Here is a 24,779-nt window from a genome sequence, read left to right as displayed (position 1 = left end):
TCATTTTTACCAAATTTTTAATTTTTATTACTAAATTACCTCTAATTAAAAATAATAATAAAAACGCGTTAAGGGGTGTTTAAGGGGGAAATAGGGAAGGGAAAACTCACTAAGGGGAAAGGAGGGTTTCAGGAAAGAAGAGGGGGAAAGGACGGTTTCAGGAAAGAAGAGGGGGAAAGGGGGGTGGGGGTGTTCAGAGAAAAAGAGGGGGAAGGGAATCTGTCACCAGCCCTCAAGAGTGCCGTCATTCCACGTGATTTGCACCGTTGCAATGTCTCTCTCGTGATTCACAGTGCCGTCGACCACCACAAAGCTGTTCTTGTCGTGATTCGCAGCGCTGCCGCCGACCACCACAGCGCCCTCCTCGTTGCGATTTGTAACCTGCCACCACCGTATCGTCGTTCTCGTCGCAATTCGCGACATTGCCACCACTGCCATAGCCCTTTCCATGCGATCCGCCACTACCACCGCAACTTTCCTCCCCTCACGATTCGCAGTTCACCGCCGCAACCCCTCCTCCCCCACCACTGCCACAGCCTTTCTCCTTGCGATTCACAGATCACCTACTCTCCCTCGAGGTCCCTGTAGTGCTATTTTAATTTTTTATTCCTTTTTTCTTTAATATTTCAAATTTAAAAGAAGGTGTTTTGCTTCTATTTATTCCATTATTCTTGTTGTTGTTGTTGCTTTTGGTTGCTTCTGTTTATTCTTTCTTTATTCCACTGTTGTTGTTGATGCTTCTGGTTGCTTCTGCTTCTGTTTCTTTTGTTGGAGAGGAAGGCAAGACTATTTTAATTTGTTGCCTTCTATTTCTTTTGGTTCTCAATGTGTATTGCCTTGTTTATCTTCTGGTTGTCTTGTTTATCTGCTTCCATTATTCATGTGTATTGCTTCTGCTTCTACTTTTTGTCTTGTTTATCTGCTTCTGTGATGGAGAAAAAGACAAGGAGGAATAGAAAATGAGGATTTTGGGGAAGAAAGAAAAGGGTATTTTGGTTTAAAGAATGATTTTAAAATCAAGTTAAACTTTAGGGACGATTTTGTAAGCAAAAAAAAGTTAGGGACAAAAAAAATTTTCGGCTCCTACCTTAAAAACTAAAATCGTACTTAACCCTAAGCAATATCATAGTTATCAAAACCAAATTCAAAATTAATCCGATCATATTATTGGGTCATCAAGTTACTAATTCAGTCGATAGGTCATTAGTCGAACCATTTGACCCGATAATAATTAAATAAATATAAAAAATTATAATAAATAAAATTTAAATGATGAAAATGAATAAATTATTTAAATTAGTGGATTTAATCCATTTTTATAAATTAATAGTATTCCACATTACTCAAATCTAATTATTTAAACTAGTGTATTTATTTAATCCATTTTATATAAATTAAATAATAATAATAATAGATAAAAGTAAAAATAAATATTATATGAAGGATAATGTAACAGTTACCTTAACCGATATATAATATTATTAGCATCATATATAACAAGGACAACGCTAGCCTAGTGGATGCTATGATGGAGATAAAGCCTTGGACTTTATGGCCAAACAAAACATTATACTAATGCCACGTAAAATCCAACGATAAATTCGCTAAAATCATTTCACGCAAAATCTGACCATAATTAGCAGATTTTTTGTAGTGTTCCTCAAGAGGAAAAGATAGAAAGCCAATAGTGGTAGAAGAAGGAAATGAGGAAAATAGGTTCTCCAAAAGTGTATTCATAGGATCACAAGACTGGACGTATGGTTGATACAAGCTATCATAAGCATGGTTTCCCTTAACACATGTAAAGGCCTAATTAAGCAGCGATTTGAGAATGCAAGAATTATTGTCAATTTGCTAGAATGTACACCAAGTCAAAAAGAGATGCTCTGCTTCCTCTCCTCTAACAAGAAGATGGACAGAACCTCTCTCATGTAGCAAATTTTGTAAGCTCTCATGTTGCACATCTCTTATCAATTAAAGCTTTTATTCTTCTCAAACTCATGAGTTGTACACGCTAGTGCCATTGACCATATCCTAACTCATTGAATTTTTTTTTTCAACTTTTAGGCATATTAGGCTTATTTTAGTAAAGAGCAATGCTAGGGCCAGCAACTTTTGTGATTGGTAGCCATTAAACAGCCATCAATGATGATCTAATGGTGTGAGATTGGTGTGAGATTTCATCCAATGACTCACCTTTCTCTGCTGGTTACATGCTGGCCAAAATTCAATAAAATTGCTGGCCCCCTAGACTTTTCCTTTAGTAAAATTGCCAAATGATTCGGACACAACCACTTAAATATCTTGGAGAATTTCTTAATTTTTTTCCCTCAAATTTGCTCTCCCTAACTTTACTTTCCAAACTCACAAAAGACTTGTATTGCAAATTTACTTTAATGAGAAAGTCTAGGGTCAACATCTATCTATTTAATATACTAAAACTGGATTTTCTCCCAACTAATGGAAGTGAGGTGTCGATTTCTCATGAATCCATTTTTCCGCCAAAATGAATGCACTATTTTCTCTTTTAAGTTTATTTTGTAAAAATATTTTTATTATAATTATACTATAATTAGCATTTAAGTAATAATACATAATTATACTAATTTAGAAAAATATCTTTATTATAGTTATATAAAATCAATATTTAATGCATTATTAAACTACTTATCAATTATCAATTGGAAATATTTTTAATCATTTTAATAATAATAATAATAATAATAATAATAATAATAATAATAATAATAATAATAATAATAATAATAATATGATATGATATGATATGATAATTATATGATAATGACACCGGTTATTAATAACCAATTTATATTTCTCTAAATAAATTTATTTTAGAAAAATATCTTCATTATAATTATATTACAAAATTACAATTTGTATTTAATAAATAATGCATAATTATACTAATTTAAAAAATATCTTTATTGTAATTATATAAAATTAATATTTACTGCATTATTAAACTAATTATCACTCGAAAATATTTTTAATCATTTTGATTATATTGATACAATTCTAATTCTTATTCATTATCCAATAATTTTATCAGTGGCAAGTTGTTACCTTAATGGTGATCCATTTATGATGATGATGATGATGATGATGATGATATGATAAAAAAAACAATGATTATAATCATGATATGATATAATAAAATCATATAATTTTAACAAAACAAATATATGATGTATAACTAACGTAAATAATAAAAAATTATCTTAATAATAACTAATTTACATATTTATTTTTATTTTAACAAAGCCTATATATAGAGTTTTTTTGTGGTACATGAGCCTAGATCTAAGAGTCAACTCATTTTTTTTAAATTTATTATTCTTCTTTTACTACTTCATAAAATGTATTCTTCGTTTTTCATTGAAGTTGATCCTTTTAAGGTACAATTTATAATTTTGTATAGTATTTTTTATATTATTATATTATTCTTTTGATAATTTAATGATTGTTCTTACTCCAACTTATTCTTTTCGTCTAATGTTCTAGTGCGATTATCTTTTGCCGCAATTGTTTACAATGCATCACATCCATGAAATACCTCATCGAGTTGTATTTACTGATTCGGGTTCTAACTACATGGATGCAAGCGTCCAAAGAAGAGGCAGTAAACTCTATTTTACCGAATGATGGTTGGATATACTCACATATTATGACCAACCTAATGGAATGTGGGTAAATTTAGTTTTCTTGGGAGGAGCTCGATTTTTTATTGAGGGATTGTTTCCACGGAGTTTGTAAGCCAAGTTCAAGTTTTATCCCCTCCATGCTTTCTATGTCTGCCCGGAGATCTTCGAAGTGGAGCACATAATGAGATTGAATTCCCTCAATTTAAGTTCAATTTTGCTAAATTCGTGTCAAACTCGGATATGCAATTTCAACGATTGGTAATATATTTAAATTTTTTTATTTTAAGTTTTCGTTATTAAAATAATTTTATAATATTGTGATTTTTTTCAGAAATTACTGACTTTTTTTGCATCAATGCAATACTATTGAGGGGAATAAGGGTCAGTTTAATTTCTCCATGTGGCAATTCTATACCTTGCCGTATTGCATGGATAGCGGATGATCAAGCTTATTTAACAAGAGGATGGTCTAAATTTACACGAATTCTAAATGTCCAAACTTATGATGTTTCAATTGGTTGTCGTTACGAGAATGACTCTAATCTATATATGTCTAAGGATTAGAATAGATTAAATATTATTTAAGTAATTTAGTTCTAATATTGGTATTTGATTAAATTCGTTTTACATTAATTTAAATTTAAATTGTTGCCTCAATTTATATATTACGACTATTATTTTTATTGGATATCTTATTTTTAAATATTTTAATATAAGATATTTTTTCTGATATTTAAGTTTATTTTTTTTCTTGGATATATGTATCATCTTTTTTCTGTTTTTGTATTTTAGATTAGTAATGCAATTCTTAATAAAAGTGTACTTAAAACAAAAAAGAAAAAAATTAAAATATCACTATTTAAAGGAAAAAGAAAATGTACGTGAAAGAAAATAAAACGAAAAATTAAAATTGCTCTATTAAAAAAATTGTATACAGTTTGCGTTTGAATGTGGCTGGGATTGGAGGCTATATATGGATACCAAACATAAAAGCTTATTACACGCATTGTGGAATAATATATATATATATATATATATATATATATAATATGTGATTTAAATATTTTTATATATAATTAATATATATGTATGTATAAATAAGGAAATATTTAGAATTATTTAACGAAATTAATATATACGTATACATAAGTAAAAAAACTATTGTAATTTATGAAGATTACACATGATTTTTTTTCTTTCAAATGAATTTATTCTAATTATATTACAATTAGCTCATGAATAATGTATAATTATATTATTTTAAGAAAATATCTTTATTATAATTATATCAAATCAATATTTAATGTATTATTAAACTATTTATCAATTATCAATATTTTTATTCATTTTAATTATATTAATTGATATAGTTCTAATTCTCATTCATGTGCAATAATTTTATTAGTAGATAGTTTTAACTACAATAATTAATTCTATCCACAATTTTATTAATAGATAGTTATATTCACAATAATTCATGCTATAATTGTCAACCATCCTAATAATGGTTCGTTAATCATATGGTTCTTTATCTTTGCTTTAATTAATGGATAATAATAATAATAATAATAATAATAATAATAATAATAATGTATGGATACAAGATTAATTAATTAACAAATTAAATTTTAATTATTATATTTTATTTTCTACCTATATTTTTATTCATTAGTTATTTTATTTTTTATATTTACAGTAAATATTGAATGTAAAAAAGAAAAAAATAATATTGATTGTCATCTATTTTATTTATTTAGATTTATAATTAAATTTTATCTATAATTAATAGTAACATGATACTATAACTTTAAGTTGTATAATATAATAAAAAAGAATGTAGCAATTTATATCTCTTTCCTATATAGCAATAATATTATATATATTTATATATCTCTTCTTTTAGCTCTTTTCTAAAAATATTGTCACGTAATTAATGTAGATATGTAACATATATACTGAGCAATTATCTCCATTGAATTAATCATAAAGGTTCATAAAAGATAATAACATAATTTTTACTTAATTGTAGCAACACTACAGGACATGTGGAAGATAGCGGCAGTCTAATTAGCTATTTGCGGCGGGTTTAAACCTTCGCTAAACAGCTTGCCAGCGAAACAATATCCGCAGCGGATAAAGGCGCGGGGATCACATTTGCGGCGGTTTCCAGCAACCGCTGACATAACTGCCGCAAATCAGGTATTTTGCGTTGATCAGCTTAGCGGCAGTTTATAACCGCCGCTATATTATCCAAGAGTAATTTCCCTGACGTGTTTGCGACATTCCTTAATCGCCGCAATTTGCACTAGCGTTTTTTATGAAATTTATTTAAGGCGGTTTTCAACCGCCGCTATTTGCTGCAGCGTTTTTTATGGACTTTATTTGCGGTGGTTTTAAACCGCCGCTATTCCTAGGATTTTTTTATATAATATTTTATTTTGATTTATTTTACAAACGTGGGGATTTTTTTATCTTTTTTTATTTAAAGAATCTTATCGTTATTTAATTTTATTAATTTTTTTCTTTTTTATTATATTTTATTAATTTTTTTATTTAAAGAATCTTATATTTTTTCTCTAAAATTCTGCACTATTGGAAAATAACTCATGAATATTTAATTGCGAAACAAGCTAGCATGTTTATTTTAGGGTTAAGTTCGATTTTGGTCCCCCAACGTAGAGATCAAAAATCGGAATCGTCCCCAACTTTTTTTTGCTACGAAATGGTCCCTAAAGTTTCAGTTTGTTTTAAAATCGTCCCTCTGACGAAAATACCCTTCACCCCAAAATCAACCACCACCACCACCAGAACAGAAACCTACGCCCAACCAGAACCACCACCACCACCATCAGTATCATCATGGTCATCATCATCTTCATCAGAACTTTTTCCAAAATCAACAAAAATCAACCAGAAGTCCAAGTTGAACAAGAACCCACCACCACCACCACCATTATCATCATGGCCTCATCATCATCATCATCAGAAAATTCAAGCAACATGCACAGATTTCAAATTCAATTAACAAATTCAGCAACAATAATATTCTAAATTCAAATTTTAGCAACAACAATATTTCACAACAAATTTCACAAAGAAAAATAAAAAATTTCACATAAAAACCAATTCACAGAAGAAGAAGAAGAAGCTAGTGGTGGTGCGATGGTGCGGTGTGGTGCGGCGGGGCGGCAAGGTGGCGAAGAAGAAGAAGAAGAAGAAGAAGAAGAAGAAGAAGAAGAAGAAGAAGCTGGTGGTGGTGCTGTGCGATGCGGCAGGTGGCAAGGGGCAGCGCGGTGGTGGTGCGGCAAGCGGCAGGGCAGCAGCGTGGCAGGACGGCGGTCCCCCCTCCTCCCCCTCTTCCCCCCCTTTCTCACGTTCTCCCTTCTCTCTCTCCTCACCCCCCGCTTCTGTTATCCCTTTCTTTCTTTTTCTTTATTTATTTTATATTTATTTTATTTTATATTTTTTATTGAGGGGTAATTTAGTAATAAAAAATAAAATTAGTAAAAATGACGATTTGAAAATAAACTGAAACTTTGGAGACCATTTCGTAGCAAAAAAAAAGTTGGGGACAATTCCGATTTTCGACCTCTACGTTGGGGACCAAAATCGAACTTAACCCTTTATTTTAATATCAATAAAGTATTTCAATAGTCCCCCAAAAAGGTAAAGTACTTAGCTAATAATTAATGCTACATAGTTAACATAAATAAAATATATACTGAAAAACAAACTATCACATATATCCTAATTTCTATTTTCCGCCATCTCCATCCAAAGAATTCATTCATGCAGCGATGTCTGGTGGCAGCTCCCCACCTTGCTGTTGGACCAGATAACTCAGCACACTCTCTATTGCCTGCCTCTTCGTTTTCTCTGCTGCTAATTCATCCTCCATTGCTTTCCTTTTCAATTTTTCGGTCGTCACCTACCTCCGCCTGTAGTTCACACAGCATCCTTTGGGCCTCTTCTACTTGAGCTCTATCCATTGGCGGCTGCGAACTCAGACAGAAGAGTTGACTTAGTGTCAGCCCGAAACCTATGCCACGCACTCTACCCGAGTGCTCTTTACCGAGAGCTTAAGCAAGGAAATCATTTTCTGACAATATTCTTGTAGATTCATCCAGCTGCTCAATCTCAGATATTTTTTCCTGCAGGCATAAATAAAATTACACAATTACACTAGGAATATAGCATACTCAAGACATTTTAATAACTAAACCCAACATGTTACAACATAAATGATTAAGCGTACTTACACCAATCCTCTGAGCTTCTTCATGTATATAGTTGCCTCACCAAGAAAGCCAGCTTCGAGAATTTTGCGCATCCCGGATATAATTCCTGCTCTCCATCCTCAAGCAGCTCATCAAAATTACGAGCTGCGTGACTAGGTTCGCTGTACAGATACGGCAACTCTTCGACATCCCCCCCCCCAAAATGTTCGTTGCTTGAGTCTTCTTCATCAGCAACAAAACCTCGAAAGTTGAATGCCTCATGAACCATGCCGCATATTGGATCTCGGTAGACGCTACACGTGTCAGCTTCTTGTCTCTCAGTAGAGCTCTCTCCTACGCGTCTCTCCCCGTGAAGTAACCGAAAGGTATACTTAGTAGGAAAAGGTTTTATCAACAGATGATCGTAGGCATCATCTCTAGTTTAGAAAAGCCGGAACCCACATGAAGGACATGGATAATGTATCATCCCATCGGATGATGCATTCGCAAATGCAAAGTCCAAAAATTTGTTCAAGCCGACCCTGTATTCGACACTACCTCGTGGCTTTGAGATCCAACTCTTATCTATATCTACTTTAATGAAATCATATAAATAAATGAATAAAACTTTAATAAGGAAATACAAATAGAAAATATTTAAAAAAAATTTGGGAAAAGTGTCCAAAGACATATATTAAATTTATCACAATTATTTAATGGGAGAGTAATAATACGTTTTAATTCAATAAGTAATCCCAAAGAGAGAACGGGAGAATAGCTTGGAAATGAAACAGAGACAAAGGTACTTGTATCCCGGATAATAGATAGCATACGAATGGTATTAGGAAGGTTGCTTACTCATGGTCTAATTTTGCACTTTTAAAAAATTACTGGAAGAAAGAATTTCTGGTTCCAAATCCAAAAAATGAAATGGAAAAGATAAGCTTCCTTTAAAAAAAGGAGGAACAGAAATTAGAGTTTAAAAATATAAAAAACAAAAATATAAATAATAGATCATAGTCCATAGAAAAACAACAAAGCCTTTGAATCTATTCCTGTCGTGAGTGGAATAAATTAAAAAATGCTTTGGTGAGCATCTTTAATAGGTTATAAAGCTTCATAGTTTAGCAGTGTCTCGGAATTTGTGATCAAAACCTCATTTGTTTAACTTAATGGGATGATGATATGGTATATGCCAAAAAGAGGCACGTGGCACAGACATGACTCATTTTGGCAATATGCTTTTGAGTTGTAATACTAAACTATCACCTTAATTCAAACGTTATTAGCTAAACTAATCAAATCAAATTAAACCCTTTAAACGAGTGGACATCATGTTTATTCCGACACCTCTAGCCCTTGTTTCCCATCTTCCGAATTTCCTTTTCATTTTGCGGTATCCTTATCAATTAGATTTTCAGTAATACACCTTGGCTAATCACACTTCTCTATTACGAAATATAAATTATATATACTTAAACAAATTCACAGCATAATTGGATTATCACGGATCTCTCCTGAACACAACTCACACTACTTGATTATAACTAACTAAATCTAATAACAAACCCTAAGCTAGTTGTATGTTACGGAATCATCCGAAGAAAAGAAGTTATGACAAATAAAATTTTGTTGAATCCTACCACGAACACAAATTAAACAAGCTCATACTATATACTATTAGGTTCCATGTATGCTCATCAAGAAAAAAGTAAGGTGGAAAAAGAAGGCTAATTAATGAAAATGAAAATCTCAATAAAATAGATAACCATAAACCAGGAAGCATCACTTATTAACAGCATAAAAAGTTCTGTTGGATAAGAATAATCACCAGCCAAGAAAATATAAGTACATGTACAATAACGCAATATTTCCAAGAATAAGACTTTAGGAGAGTTGGTCATTGACATGACGCAAACACATATTGCTAAGATTTCTATTCATTCCCAAAAAGCGAACCAAGTTATAGTACAACCTAGAAAGTGCAAATTGTAGAGCCAATTTATTATCAGATGAATCAAGAAGTATCAGACAGAGGCAGAAAATTGGTGTAATTTTCAAGTAATCAAGTACCTGCGTCCTCTTTCTTGCATTCACGCAGGAGGGATTCCAAGTGTTCTCTTCGATCCTCAACACTGTAATACATATAGGCAAAATAAAACTTCAGAGCTGATTCCAATTCTGTGATGAACTAACAGCATCAAATGTACCATGTCAACCTTGTATTATTGTCAAAAAACCCAGCAGTAATGCTCTGACAAGCTCTCCCAGTTTGTGCTCAACAGAAGCTCTGACTTGTTCTTCAACAATTTAGACCTTTTTATACCAAATGCGGAATTAGATACTTTGGTAAACATGACAAGTTGGTACAATATATATATATAATTTTCACATTGGCAAAAGCGTGGCCTTATTAGTTATTAGCATCAGAGACATTAAATAATAAGTTCGTCCAACAAAATGCCTAAGACTAGAAGTATATCTCGTATTTTACCAATATGAAGATGCAACAAAAAATATCCAGATAAAGATTCCAGTGATCCACGGTTAGGCCTGTACAGCAGATATGCTTACTTGCCATTCATAAATCTCACTAAAAAAACCTGATATCCATAATTGTCAGGCTAAAAACTAAACTCCATCTTTTATCTAGCAGTCTTGTCTGCATCTATCCCTTGATTATACTATATAAATTTTGTCTTTTTCAAAACCAAAAAGAATCAACTCCAAAGAAATAGACAAAAATATCGGTTTGAAATGGAATTATAACCATGACAAAAAAAAGCTTGTTGATTTAGTAAGTTAACTGAAAACACAAGCTTAATGCTCTTCCTATATTTTAAAAATTCTAATAGAGCTGTATCTATATATATTGGTAACTTATGAAAGAGCTAACTAACTATATGCTAACTAAAATGCAAGCTTTAAACTTGGCATATAGTTATATTATAAAGGGGCTAACTAACTATATGCTTTCCTTCTTATTGATGACTTCACACTGTATATGATTATTTAAAGAAAAAGATAAGACTAATGAAATAAAGAGTGTGTATTCTTATTTTCAATGATTACAAGAAGCTGTTATATATAAACATCTTGTTAAAAAATCTACAAAATCCATCAAAATCCTATCTCTGCACACATCTTAACAGAAAATATTTCTACAAAGTTAGGGGATAGAAAGAAATATTTAAGGGATAAAGGACAAGGGGATAAAGGAAATATTTTTAACTGGGCCAATGTTGTGACTTTGTTGTTTCAGCTTTTTTCTTTACTCTTAACATTGACTTCATTTGGTAGCTTAGGCCTTTCGATCATGAATAAGTAGCAGGAGCTATGCTGTTTGTAGATATATGAGTAATTGGTAAGTGTATTGGGATGAGAAATAAGTAATAATGAGATAACAGGAACTGAGAAACAAGAGTAATAATTTAAAAAGTGTATTATGCTAGAAATGATATAATACTTGATTTCTTTGGACATATAACAGTCCTACACATATCAAAATTTAGAACTCAAACTTTATCTTCACTTCATTTGTAATATGTGGTATCCTCACCTTATCGTGTTGTCTATAGGCAGGCGCGACCGCCTGTTACTAAGCACCTACTCATGTCATCGTTCTTGCTTGGATTACTTTGGTGAGCTTCTTCATTTACTAATTTCAGTTTATATAATGAATAACTTTTGTTATAGTAATACATACAGAATTCTTGCTTCTTGAATCTTGATCAGGTTATTTGGCAACCAGCTTGTGTTTCTTATTGGTCTAAACTTGACCATTCCATTAGATATGCAACTACTGCTCATCCAGCCATTCCAGTCTTAACATTCATGTAATCTGGCATTGCCAATATTAGCCACCACCACCATGAGATAAACTTTTACATGTCCAAGTAATTGAGAATGCAACTTTGTACTGCTTTGTAATTTATCAGCACTCCAAGTTCTTATCACATCTCTTATGAGTCAGATGAAAAAATTGAGAGCTTTGGATAGATATAGTATTCAAATTCAAACAAGTCTTTTATTTCATTGATATTTGATAATAGGATTCATTATTTTGGACTATGATTCTAGATATAATTGATACAAATTATCTGCTTCTAGTTTGAGGGCTTATCAAATTCATTAACTTACACATCTCAAAATTTGGGTGGTAGGTTCTGCTACATGGAAAGTAGTTGTCACTTCCAATTTATTTCTCTGACTTATACTTTCAGGAAAAATTGTTGAAAATGTACCCCACAAACCTTTGATCTACCCTTTCAAATACTAGTTAATTTTAGAAAAAAATAAAACAGAAAAATGCATATGCGAGACAGAGATCATAAATGAAGAACAAGCTAGAACCTTACTAACAAAGAGGCATTTTGTACATATCAATAATGTAAACCACGAAGCTGGTCTGTGATGGATCCACCGGTAACGGGAAGCACGACGCAGCTGGTATTGGTGTCCGGAGGATGGGTGCAGGGAAATGTGTTTCGTGCCTCTGCCCCTTATGTGTTCACGCGATGAAGAATCTGAGCTACGGATCTGATTTTGGGAAGGGTCGACAGCAGGGGGAGAAAGGTGGATCGGCAGCCACAAGAATCCACGGTGACAGGGTGGGGCACGGTAGAGCAGGAAAGAGTTTCGCGTGCTCTGCAATCTTCTTTGGTGGGTTCCTCAGATTCTTGATTTTGGGTATTCGGAGGCGAATTTGGGTTATACCATCACTAGATGGTTTGGAGTTAGCAGCGGGCTTGGTGAGTTTGACACAAAATCAGAGTGATTCAACATCAGAAGGCTAATTTGGGAAGAGATCGCAGCAATCCACCCTGAGCTGATGCTGTTTGTGACACCATAGGAAGTTTGCCGCAAGCATCCCCCGCATCTGTTGTACTGCAAGTATCTCCATTAAAAATTAAAATTGCTCTATTAAAAAAAATTATATACAGTTTGCATATGAATGGGATTGGGATTGGAGACTATATATCGATATCAAATATAAAAGCTTATTGCACAGATTGTGGAATAATATATATATATATATATATATATATATATATATATATATATATATATATATAAGGAGTAATAGTGAATTGTAACAATTATTTATCATCTAGAAAATTTGTACCTCAGATATAGTTCTTTTTCTGTTTATTATTTTTCATACCTAATGGCCTACGATTCTATCAACAGTACTACCTATGGTAGATTATGTAATGAAAAAGTTAGAAAAATAAAGGCAAGAGTAACGAGTAAAGAGTAAAGATGGTCTGCAAGTGCTGTTGCAAGATCACTAACACTTAGAAGATAACTGCACAATGAATGTGGTATATAGAGAAGTTTCTGAGAGCTTATAATGAAAAGGTAATAACGAAATCTATTAATTAAATTTATTAATTTATTAAAATTTATTACTATCAATTTAAAAAATTGACAAATTCTAGGTGCTAATCGGTAATACATTCTTATACATTTTTTGCTTGAGAATATTATAATTATCATAAAAATCTGTATTATTTTATTCTCCTGATAAACAATTTTATAATTACGTTAATCATATAATTTTGCATACTAACATTGATATAGTATTATTTCAGGTATATATTTTGCAGGCATCAAAGAATACTGTTGAGTTGTTATTTAGTGGGTTTAAATTATTTATTGTTTGTTGGAGAACTTTCTGCATTAGAATTCTCTAATAATTTGTTGTTCATTTTCAACTGATTTTGATATGTTCTTATACATATAACAATTTGTTGGTGGATTTAGGTATTACTAGATTATTATGGTCATATTCAGTATATATGTCTGATTTATTGAAAAAAGTAGATTACTAAAACCGGTTAATAACTATTTTAGAGTTAATACAATTAATACTAAATTAAAAAAAACAAACAATGCATAACTCATTGCTTTTTTATTAGTCAAATTATTATAATTCAAATTAATTTTAGCAAAATAACTTAAAATTTTAATTTTAATTTTATCACACTACTACATAATTGACTTTTACTAACATTTAAAAAAGTTACCAAATCATATTAAAATGTTAGCTATTTATATTAGTGACATTTTAACAAATGTTAAATATACACTATGTTACTAAAGAGTTTTACTAATATTTTTCTAAATATTTAATAACATTTAGTAAAAATGTTACAATAGATCTTCTATAGTAATATTATGAGAAATGTGATAATAAACCTTTCTTAGTAACACTTAAAGAAATTTTACAATAGATATATTTTGTAACACTTAGAAAAATGTTACCATAGATTTTTTTGTAACACTTAAAAAATGTTACAATAGATATTTTATGTAACACTTAGAAAAATGTTACAATAGATATTTTTTGTAACACTTCAAAAAATGTTACCATAGATATTTTTGTAACACTTAAAAAATATTACAAAAGATCTTTAGTAACATTTTTTTAATTATATTATACTTTTTTATTTTTTATTTTATATTATACATAATATAAATATACTAAAATTAATTACTACAACATTAAATATTTCATTAAATTCATAAATTCACAAAATAAAATTTTTATAGCCTCTTTCATTAATCAATAATCATTGTACAAATTTGCTTTGTAATGCAAATAAAATAAAAAAAGAAAAAAAAAATACTTATAGCACTTAAACTCTATGAACATTCCATATAAAAAAGAAAAGGAAAAGTGATACATAGTACATAAAAAACTTAGTCCTTATACTAATCCTAGAAAAATATATTTATCTACTTGAGCTAAGAACTCTTACATCCTGCCAACAGATAGAAATTTGCACCAGCTGACTTTACAAATGTGCTGAAACATTACTACATAATTGATTTTTACTAACATTTAAAAAATATTACCAAATCATATTAAAATGTTAGCTATGTATATTAGTAATATTTTATCAAATGTTAAATATACCCTATGTTACTAAAGAGTTTTACTAACATTTTTCTAAAGATTTAATAACATTTAATAAAAATGTTACAATAGATCTTCTATAGTAATATTATGAGAAATGTTACAATAAATCTTTCTTAATAACACTTAAAAGAAATGTTACAATAGATATATTTTGTAACACTTAGAAAAATGTTACCATAGCTATTTTTTATAACACTTAAAAAATGTTACCATAGATATTTTATGTAACACTTAGAAAAATGTTACCATAGATTTTTTTGTAACACTTCAAAAAATGTTACCATAGATATTTTTTGTAACACTTAAAAAATGTTACAAAAGATTTTTAGTAACATTTTTTTACTTATATTATACTATTTTTTATTTTTTATTTTATATTATACATAATATAAATATACTAAAATTAATTACTACAACATGAAATATTTCATTAAATTTACAAATTCACAAAAAAATTTTATAGTCTCTTTCATTAATCAATAATCATTGTACAAATTTGCTTCGTGATGCAAATAAAATGGAAAAAAAATACTTATAGCACTTAAACTCTATAAACATTCCATATAAAAAAGAAAAGAAAAAGTGATACTATGTACATAAAAAACTTAGTCCTTATACTAATCCTAGAAAAATGTATTTATCTGCTTGACTAGCTCATTGCTGCGACGACTTATTACCATTCCCTTAAACCAGTCAACCAAGTTCAATGCAGCTACAGATCCTATACAAGCAGGACGAATATTCGAGAGTTAATATCTCAATGCAACTGGCAAATAAGTAGGCCTTGGACATACTAAAAAACCATAGTCAAATAGTAACACTGTAAATTTACAAACAGGAGAAAAGTTTCAGGCTTTTCAACTTTTACTCAGCATAGTAATGAAGAATCTCATTGATTTATCCTAATATTCTTACCTTATCCAAACAGTTCCCCATATAATTATTCAAAATCCATAAATTTTGAAGTTTGAGAGGAAATACCACCAATTTCTGCAGAACAAATTTTTGCAATGCCATAAAAATAAAAAGGAATTAAGAGAGGTACAGAGAACAATAGCTAACTCAAATGAATGTATCACTTTATTGGTTGGCTTTGAACCGGTGAGTTACTCATGAGCAACTAACACATTCTTTTCTTATTAAAGAAAAATCAAGACAAGTGGATATTGTTTGACATTTATGGCTTCAAAATTTGATAATGCAAGTAATATGCTGAACATATAGACTCTTAAAATGAAGACATTGTATGATGACCATTCAAAATAATATATTGTGGGGAAAATGAGGTCTTTAAAAAAAAGAAAAGAAAAAGAAACTCTCACGTCAATTGAATAAGCAGTCCCAAGCACAAAACTGATGAAAAGAGCCCAAAAAATGGCCATGAACCTACAATCCAACCAAGCCAAAAACTCTGTATAAGAGAACAAAACGGTAAGCCTCTTTCCACCATTTCAGTAAAGCTTGTCTTAGAAAAAGTATTGAATCTATATGGTACCAGAAATGAAAATGATGCAACAATTGTGACACCAGTTCCAACAGAATATTCACCGGATGCCAATGGAAGATATGGCTTGTTTATCTGCAATAAGATATACAGATCAATAATAAGAAAAGGCACATGGAATTTCTCTGAAAAAGTTTGACAGCTATAAAAAGTTGTGTGTTGTTATAACTTATAACCACATCAAAGTTACAATAATATCTAAACCAGAATATGGTGGTCAAAATCATATTAACTGTTCTGTGCTCAAGTTGCAAGAACACCTGTTCACACCCAATATATAGGCTTTTGACTATCCTACTTTGGTGAGTTAACTGATAAATCACATAGCAATTCTACTTGAATAATTCAGAAGCCAAGTACAAAAGAAAAGCATTTATTAGTCACCGAGATTTTTATATCTATTAGCAAGATCTATACCCTGTCTATTTCAATATCCGACAATTGATTCAATCCAACAATATAAATATTCATAAACAAGGCAGCTACCACAGCCTGAAACGAAGAAAACTCTAAAATGCATTACTAGACTAGAAGGAAATAATAGAAACTTTTAGCCATTTAAGAGAAACAACACACTTCAGTGGCTCACCTCTAACACACCAGTAAAAAATAGAGGAGATATGTCTGATGATTTCTGCACTACTAGGAAAGACAATGACATCTGGGTAAGGCATGGCTGAAAGGAGAATCCCAAAGTTGCTCATGGTACTGGTACTTGCTTGGCTGCTGCAACTGTAGCAAACAATGAAAATAATAAAAACACATGCTAAAGCTTGAACTGTTAATCATCATAGCTAGAATGAACAAGACATTCTTGCATTACACATCAAAAAAATGAACCCTCAATCTTAAGACATTTTGAACTCAAAACAGATGCAGCTCCAAAGCGACCAACAGCTCAAGACATCCTTACTTGTGTCTTTGATAGTCACATAGATGCAGCTCCGAATTGCAAATGATATGAGTTTATTATTATTTCACCCAAAAACAAATATTATTCTTAAACACAATCAATTAACTAAGAAGAGTGACCTGCTTTCCTAAAATTCTTTTAGCAAGAGATTACAAACAATCAGCTCAGTAAGTTCTAGTAAGAACAAAAAGAAAATTTCATCTAGCTGCCATGCAAATCAGAACCAGCTCGAGTATTTTTTAGTGCTTCTTTCAGTGATCCAAATTTCTGAGATATCAGAGAATTTTAGATTTCATACCTGACAGATGAGTTTCAACTCGTGGAAAAGCTCCTGTGGAAATTCTTTGTGTGATCCCTTAACGGTATACTGGGTGCTACCTTTGCCCCCAAAGCTAAAAAATATAACATTCAGTATAAGAAATTGCATGTCATTGTCAACCAATTATTTGCTTGGTTCAGAGGCTAATCTATACACTGATGTGAAACATAATAAACTGTGCCATAAATGATGAGTATAAAGGCAAATAATAATGTAACTTGTCTCCTATAAAATGCTTGAATCAATTTATGCTTATCACTAATACAAATGAGCCTATTCAAGCACTTCACTAATTTATGCCCATACTTGTTAATTACATTATCTAATGCAAATAATATGTGAAATCTGAAAATTAAAATTTAAAAGAAAAAAAAAACGATTTTTGCACCCTAACTGCAAAAATATAAAAAAAATAAAACATTTTGCATAAATTATGAACTGAGACTAAATTGAAAAAATAATTGAAACATGACACTAAATCTAGAAAAAGAAAAGGAAAAAACCATATTGAAAAAGGACTTTTTATGAGAGGACCAAGGGAAGTGCTAAACAATAACCCTTGCGTTTGTAAGACTCTAACTGATTTTCCTTGCTATATAATTCTTGGGAATTCAACCATTTGGAGATGTAATCATGACACTTGAGTTGTAACTAAGCATCATAAATAAATATAGATATAGTAGTCTTAACACCCATTAATTTCACTACTTAGATACACTTTCTAGTTTGTGTTCTTGGTACTGAAAAGTCACACCACCTATTTCCATGTCTTCTTTTTCTAAGTGGTGTGGCAAGGCTATAATCCCTGTCCACTTCTCAGCAATTATCTTCAAGAAAAATGATCTTCAGACTCTGGTAATAAACATTATTTATCTTCATTAGATATTCTGTATTTTGAGCATGTTTAATTAAGTTTAATTTGATTAATTACACAGAAAATATCACGTAAATTTACAAGGAGATATTTCAGAAACAAGTATAGAAATGAAAATTCCTTAATTGAATTCATAATTCCTACCACATTATCCAAATATTAAAACGACAATAATCATATTAGTAATGTGCAGGATTTCAGCTAAATGTAAAGCAAAGAACAAAATAATTAAAACCTAAATTTAAATAAACAACTTAATTAAAACCTAAATTCAAAACCTAACTACTAAATAACTAATTAAAAACCTAAATTAACTAATAATTATACATCAAATTAATTACAGATTAATTATCAAGTAAAGATTAAAGAGGATTGAAGGAGCAAGAAGATAAGGGATGAGCAAACGATGGAATCGGTGAGAAGATGACTGCGCAGGGAGAAGACGATGGCACATGCGAGAAGAAGACGGCACAATGACAGTGCAGACAATGAGAGGATGAACTAGAGGCGAGAAATTACATATGCATGATTGATGAGCGGATAATTTATACGCTTTTTGGCATTGTTTTTACATAGTTTTTAGTATGATTTAGTTAGTTTTTAATATATTTTTATTAGTTTTTAAATAAAAATCACATTTCTAGACTTTACTATGAGTTTGTGTATTTTTCTGTGATTTCAGATATTTTCTGGCTGAAATTGAGGGACTTGAGCAAAAATCTGATTCAGAGGCTGAAGAAGGACTGCAGATGCTGTTGGATTCTGACCTCCCTACACTCAAAGTAGATTTTCTGGAGATATAGAAATCCAAATATTGCGCTCTCAATTGCATTGGAAAGTAGACATCCAGGGCTTTCCAGCAATATATAATAGTCCATACTTTGCCCAAGGTTAGACGACGCAAACTGGCATTCAACGCCAGCTTTCTGCCCTATTCTGGCGTTAAACGCCAGAAACAAGTTGCAAAGCAGAGTTAAACGCCAAAAATAAGTTACAAACTGGCGTTCAACTCCAAGGAAGACCTCTACACGTGAAAGCTTCAATGCTCAGCCCAAGCACACACCAAGTGGGCCCAGAAGTGGATTTCTGCATCATTTACTTATCTCTGTAAACCCTAGTAACTAGTTTAGTATAAATAGGACTTTTTACTATTGTATTTAGAAATCTCTGGGACACATTATGTAACTTTTACGTTCTGAGACCTCCATGGGAGGCTGGCCACTCGGCCATGTCTACCCTATTTTCACTTATGTATTTTCAACGGTAGAGTTTCTACACACCATAGATTAAGGTGTGGAGCTCTACTGTTCCTCATGAATTAATGCAAAGTACTATTATTTTTCTATTCAACTCAAGCCTATTTCTTCTCTAAGATATTCATTTGCACACAAGAACATGATGAATGTGATGATTATGTGACGCTCATCATCATTCTCACTTATGAACGCGTGCCTGATAAACACTTCCGTTCCACATGCAAACAAGCTTGAATGCATATCTCTTAGCCTCCTGATCTACGGTCAGAGTCTTCGTGGTATAGGCTAGAATTATTGGCGGCCATTCTTGAGATCCAGAAAGTCTAAACCTTGTATGTGGTATTCTGAGTAGGATCTGGGAAGGGATGGCTGTGACGAGCTTCAAACTCGCAAGTGCTGGGCGTAGTGACAGACGCAAAAGGATTACTGAATCCTATTCCAGTATGATCGAGAACCGACAGATGATTAGCCGTGCGGTGACAGCGCATTTGGACCATTTTCACTGAGAGGACGGGATGTAGCCATTGACAATGGTGATGTCCAACATACAGCTTGCCATGGAAAGGAGTATGAAGGATTGGATGAAAGCAGTAGAAAAGCGGAGATTCAGAAGAAATTAAGCATCTCTATACGCTTATCTGAAATTCTCACCAATGAATTACATAAGTATATCTATCTTTATTTTACGTTTTATTTATCTTTTAATTATTAAAACTCTATAACCATTTGAATCCGTCTGACTGAGATTTACAAGGTGACTATAGCTTGCTTCAAGCCAACAATCTCCGTGGGATCGACCCTTACTCACGTAAGGTTTATTACTTGGACAACCCAGTGCACTTGCTGGTTAGTTGTGCGAAGTTGTGACAAAGAACAAAAATTATGAACGTGCGCATGAAGTTTTTGGCGCCGTTACCAAGGAATGAACGATCACGATTTCGTGCACCAATGATTCAGATCTGGATCGAAATCAGCAATAGATAAGAAATTGAAGAACTGAGTGAATAGAAAAAAGTTAAAGAAGAGAGCACATGCTTACCAAAATTGAGAGGAGAATCCAAATCTGGAGAATGCTCAGATTGCGATTGAGATCAAGGAAGAAGATGAAGTGTAGAGGAAGGAGATGCGATGAAACTTGGGAGTGGTTTTCTCGGTCATTGTGAACTGTAAAGAAAAGAACACGAAAGAGATTAAAAAATAATGCCTTAGTATAATTTTTACCTCTTTACACATTTGGTAACATTTACATCTAATTTTTCTTCTTTCTTTTAAGAAAAAATATATTTTTTAACATTTATTCGACAAATGTTACTAAAAGTATAATTTTACTAGTATAGCTAACATTTTAAAATATGTTAGATAAAGTGTTAGTAAATATCTAAATTTTAGTAGTGAAATTAGAATGAGTTGCCACCCTAACACGATGACCATATTCCTGCAAGTAAATATTAGTTCATCTCTGAAGAAAGAAAAGAAACAAGTGTAGTATTGCATATGGTTTTCATGTAAATATTAAGTCATGTAAGATGTTTTCATGTAGGATGTATATACTAAAATTGAGACCTACTGAGACTGCATATGGTTTTCATGTAATTCCTGCAACAGTGCCAACATATAACCAAAAAAGCCAGCCCAAACAAGCATTGCAATTCCTGCAAATCTAAGGCCGTCGCTTTTAATTTGTAGCTAATAAAATTCAAAGAAATATGTCAGGTTCATTTAGCTTACCGAGAGGAAATCCACTTCCATATTGATAAGCACAGTCATCAAAGTGCAGTTGGATCTCCCTGATGGCTTGGTTTCCTCTGTCTATTACAAGTAGGGAGCAACTACTTCCAACATAAACCACATCAAAGTCATTAGAAAATTTAGCTTCCTCACTTGGTCCATCAACATGGCCCCCTCCACGACTCCATTTTCCTCTACCGGCAATCGTTGTAACACTTGAAACAAAAATCATAATTCAATAAAACAAAGTAAGAATTAAGAAGCTATATAAAAAAAAAAGAAGCATTCATTAAAAAATAAAAAACGCTTACATGTTCGTAACATGCTCAAGAAAGTCAAGAGTTCTTAAGAATTGACAATGCCAATTTTACAGACGACTTTAAATTTCATCATTGAGCCTCATTCTCATTCTAACTAAACGGCTAATTAACCAACTATCCCAAAGTTGGAGAAAGAAAAAAAGAAGAAAAATCCATGCTTATCCCCATTTAAGATATGTACATTATAGCAGAATCTAAAATTAATAACAGGTTTTGATAAATTGAATGATAGAGTTCATGCGTTTGCAGATTATGTTGATAATTTAGGGTGGTTGTGCTCCCCTTCATAGGTAACTATTAGCATTGAAGGCTCTTCCAAGCACCTCTCAACATGCTTCCTAGCAGGGCACCCTCTCATGTTGCTGCACTTATAATACCCCCTGAAATAAACATAAATTATAATCAATTTCCTGTAACATAACAACTTTCATTTCACAGGAAGGAGTTTATGTTGCACTTTCGAAAAAGTTTGCGAGGTTAATCTATGTATTGTGAGTAACCAGATATGAGAATGGTTCAAAAAGGTTGACAAAAAGAACACCAGCAATATTTGAATCACTCAAGTCTATAATATTCTGATTTACCTGTCCTGATTAGTTCTAAGAACAAATTACAAAAGGTAGAGGTATATATGCAAGGCCCAAGTCAGAACAACAATACAGCATAATGGCATCAATTTATGTGGCTAGTCTTTAGGTTTCTCACCAGTTTGTTCAATTCAACAAATCATTAGAGAATGGTCCAAGCATCCAGCTGCAACCCTGTGTGAAGACTTATCCTACAAATTTATAGTTCGAGAGCTGACATCAGATGAATCATTCCATTGGATTTTCGACACTTGAAACAAATTTATATCATGTTGTTATTTATCTGACCCTCACAATTCCCAAGCAGCTCCTGTGTGAAGACCAGATTATTAGGCATATAATATCCTCATCTATTTGTGTCACTATGCAAACAGTCATACAAATGCAAATAATTAATCTTAAAAAAAGAAGAGGTGATGGCAAAGTCCATAACAGTCTAAAGTTGTGGATCACTCACCGAGCTTTCAAATGAGCTTCCCTCTCCTCTATACTAGTAACTCATTGAACAAAGTTTGAAATTTTCATACATACAATTATAGGAAGAAGAGCATGAATTTCATTAGTTACCATTTACAGGACTTTACAATAAAGTAAGTTGTCACTTACACCAGTTTGCATTTGATTTAGTCCACCATTGCTTCTCACGGTAAGATAGCGATCAAATCCTTGGGAACCTATGACAGAGTAACATATTTAACAAACCACAGGAGAGAGGGAAGATGCAGTAAACAGTTACAGCAAAGGTAAGCTCTGGTTGAAAAGACAAATGCATATGTACTTGAGGTAGATAAAAGGTGAAGTTGAAATAAAAGGAAGGCCAGAAAATACATGAACAAATAAGCAGCAGTGTAATATGAATAAGTGTAATAAGCATCAGGAACCTTTATATTTAGCTGTTGGCTTGAGACAGTTGGGTAAGGCATGGCTGAAAGGAGAATCCCAAAGTTGCTCATGGTACTGGTACTTGCTTGACTCCTACAACTGTAGCAAACAATGAAAAGAATAAAAATACATGCTAAAGCTTGAACTGTTAATCATTATAGCTAGAATGAACGAGACATCCTTACATCATGCATCAGAAAAATGAACCCTCAATCTTAAGATATTTTGAACTCAAAACAGTTATAGTAAAAAACTTTCAAGTTAGATTTTGAAAATAAACAAATAAATACATGCAGCAATTTTCTTAAATTAAGTTGTTAGTTGTTAATCATACTGTCAACTAGCAAGCGAAAAACCTCTAGTCTTAATCTAAAATCTAAATGACTATCACATATAGAAATCAAGTATTGAATGCCACAACTACTTAAATTCCATATGGCAGAGTAGAATTGAAATTTAGATTTGATCAAATCTTGAGTAGTGAGATTCACAAACGAATATCAAATCCAAGGGATCCATATCAAAACCGTTTATTCTGCAAGTCATACCTTAGTTCAACCATAAGGATTCATTACTGACAGAGGGAACTAAATGAAGTTAATAAACCAAATGAAATGATACAAGATGCTTAAAAAACTATACTTTAGCTTCTAATTAAGTTCTAATATTACATTATCTCTCCTTAATTAGAGTTACACCTACTTTATTTTCTCGGTAAAAATCAAATCATGATAGTGTTACACATGTTAATTATACAAATACCCTATTTAACTATTTCTAATAAATGAAGTTAAAACGAAAAAATGAAAGCGCCATTAATTTAAAACAGAGGAATTATTGAAGTGGTGGAGAAGCGATCTTGAGAGATGAAATGAATGCATGGCTTGACGAATTGATATTGTTAGTCATGCTTATAGCCAATCGAGTTGTTCCCATTCTCAACCCTAATAAACTCACCAGGTTAAATATTTGTGAATGAATTGAGCAGAAATTGAGATTAAAATCATCACAAAATACATAGCAATCAACATTACTAACACTAATACATATCTAAAAACCAAAAATTAGAGAATTGAAAGTTGAAAACCAAACCTTGGACCTTCCAGACCTAGATTTGTTGTGTGAACAAGTATCATTGAACCTTGGAATTCCATCATAGAATTCCAGACCTAGATTTGTGGTGTGAACAAGCTAAATACTCTACATGGAATATCAAATTCAAAGGTTGCAGCCTCACTGGAGAGATATCGAGAATCGAGCGAGAGCGAGAGCGAGAATTGAGAATCGAGCGAGAGCGAGAGCGAGAATCGAGAATCGAGCGAGAGTGAGAGCGAGATCAAGATCGAGCAAGAGCGAGATCAAGATCGAGCAAGAGCGAGATTGGGATTGAAATCCAGCGAGATCGAGATCAAAGCAAATGCGCGAAGTAATAAGTGATTAGAATTAGATCGCAGCGTGAGCGAGATTTGGAGGTGAAGAGTGACTGAGTGAGAGATTTTGATTTTGTGACCAAAGAAGTTTGCTTGTTCCTATAAATGTGAATAAATAATTAGGAATAGGTAACATTTAAAAATAAATAAATGTATTTAGTA

The 24,779-nt window shown here is 31.9% G+C and overlaps 2 long non-coding RNA genes across 5 annotated transcripts; both read right to left on the bottom strand.

Annotated features, from left to right (window-relative positions):
* Nucleotides 1-15,169: 15,169 nt before the first annotated feature.
* LOC112763266 (uncharacterized) lies at nt 15,170-18,378 on the bottom strand. The gene is made up of 6 exons (XR_011874763.1): nt 17,520-18,378; nt 16,898-17,040; nt 16,300-16,383; nt 16,127-16,215; nt 15,720-15,794; nt 15,170-15,525 (listed from the first exon to the last, which is right to left on the bottom strand). It is a non-coding gene; the product is annotated as an uncharacterized lncRNA (long non-coding RNA).
* A 1,088-nt stretch (nt 18,379-19,466) lies between these two features.
* On the bottom strand, nt 19,467-24,779 carry LOC140180952 (uncharacterized). Of its 4 annotated transcripts, none has more exons than XR_011875239.1 (8): nt 24,280-24,779; nt 23,187-23,286; nt 22,912-22,979; nt 22,594-22,615; nt 22,424-22,496; nt 21,399-22,098; nt 20,710-20,834; nt 19,467-20,629 (listed from the first exon to the last, which is right to left on the bottom strand). It is a non-coding gene; the product is annotated as an uncharacterized lncRNA (long non-coding RNA). The 4 variants fall into 4 exon arrangements; XR_011875237.1 differs by having other exon boundaries at nt 19,468-20,629; nt 21,399-21,613; nt 21,710-22,098; nt 22,424-22,615; nt 24,280-24,778; XR_011875236.1 differs by having other exon boundaries at nt 19,468-20,629; nt 22,424-22,615.

This window comes from Arachis hypogaea, chromosome 17 (genome assembly GCF_003086295.3).
Source record: "Arachis hypogaea cultivar Tifrunner chromosome 17, arahy.Tifrunner.gnm2.J5K5, whole genome shotgun sequence".
NCBI classification, from domain to species: Eukaryota; Viridiplantae; Streptophyta; class Magnoliopsida; order Fabales; family Fabaceae; genus Arachis; species Arachis hypogaea.
This window is presented reverse-complemented; position numbering and strand designations above follow the sequence as displayed.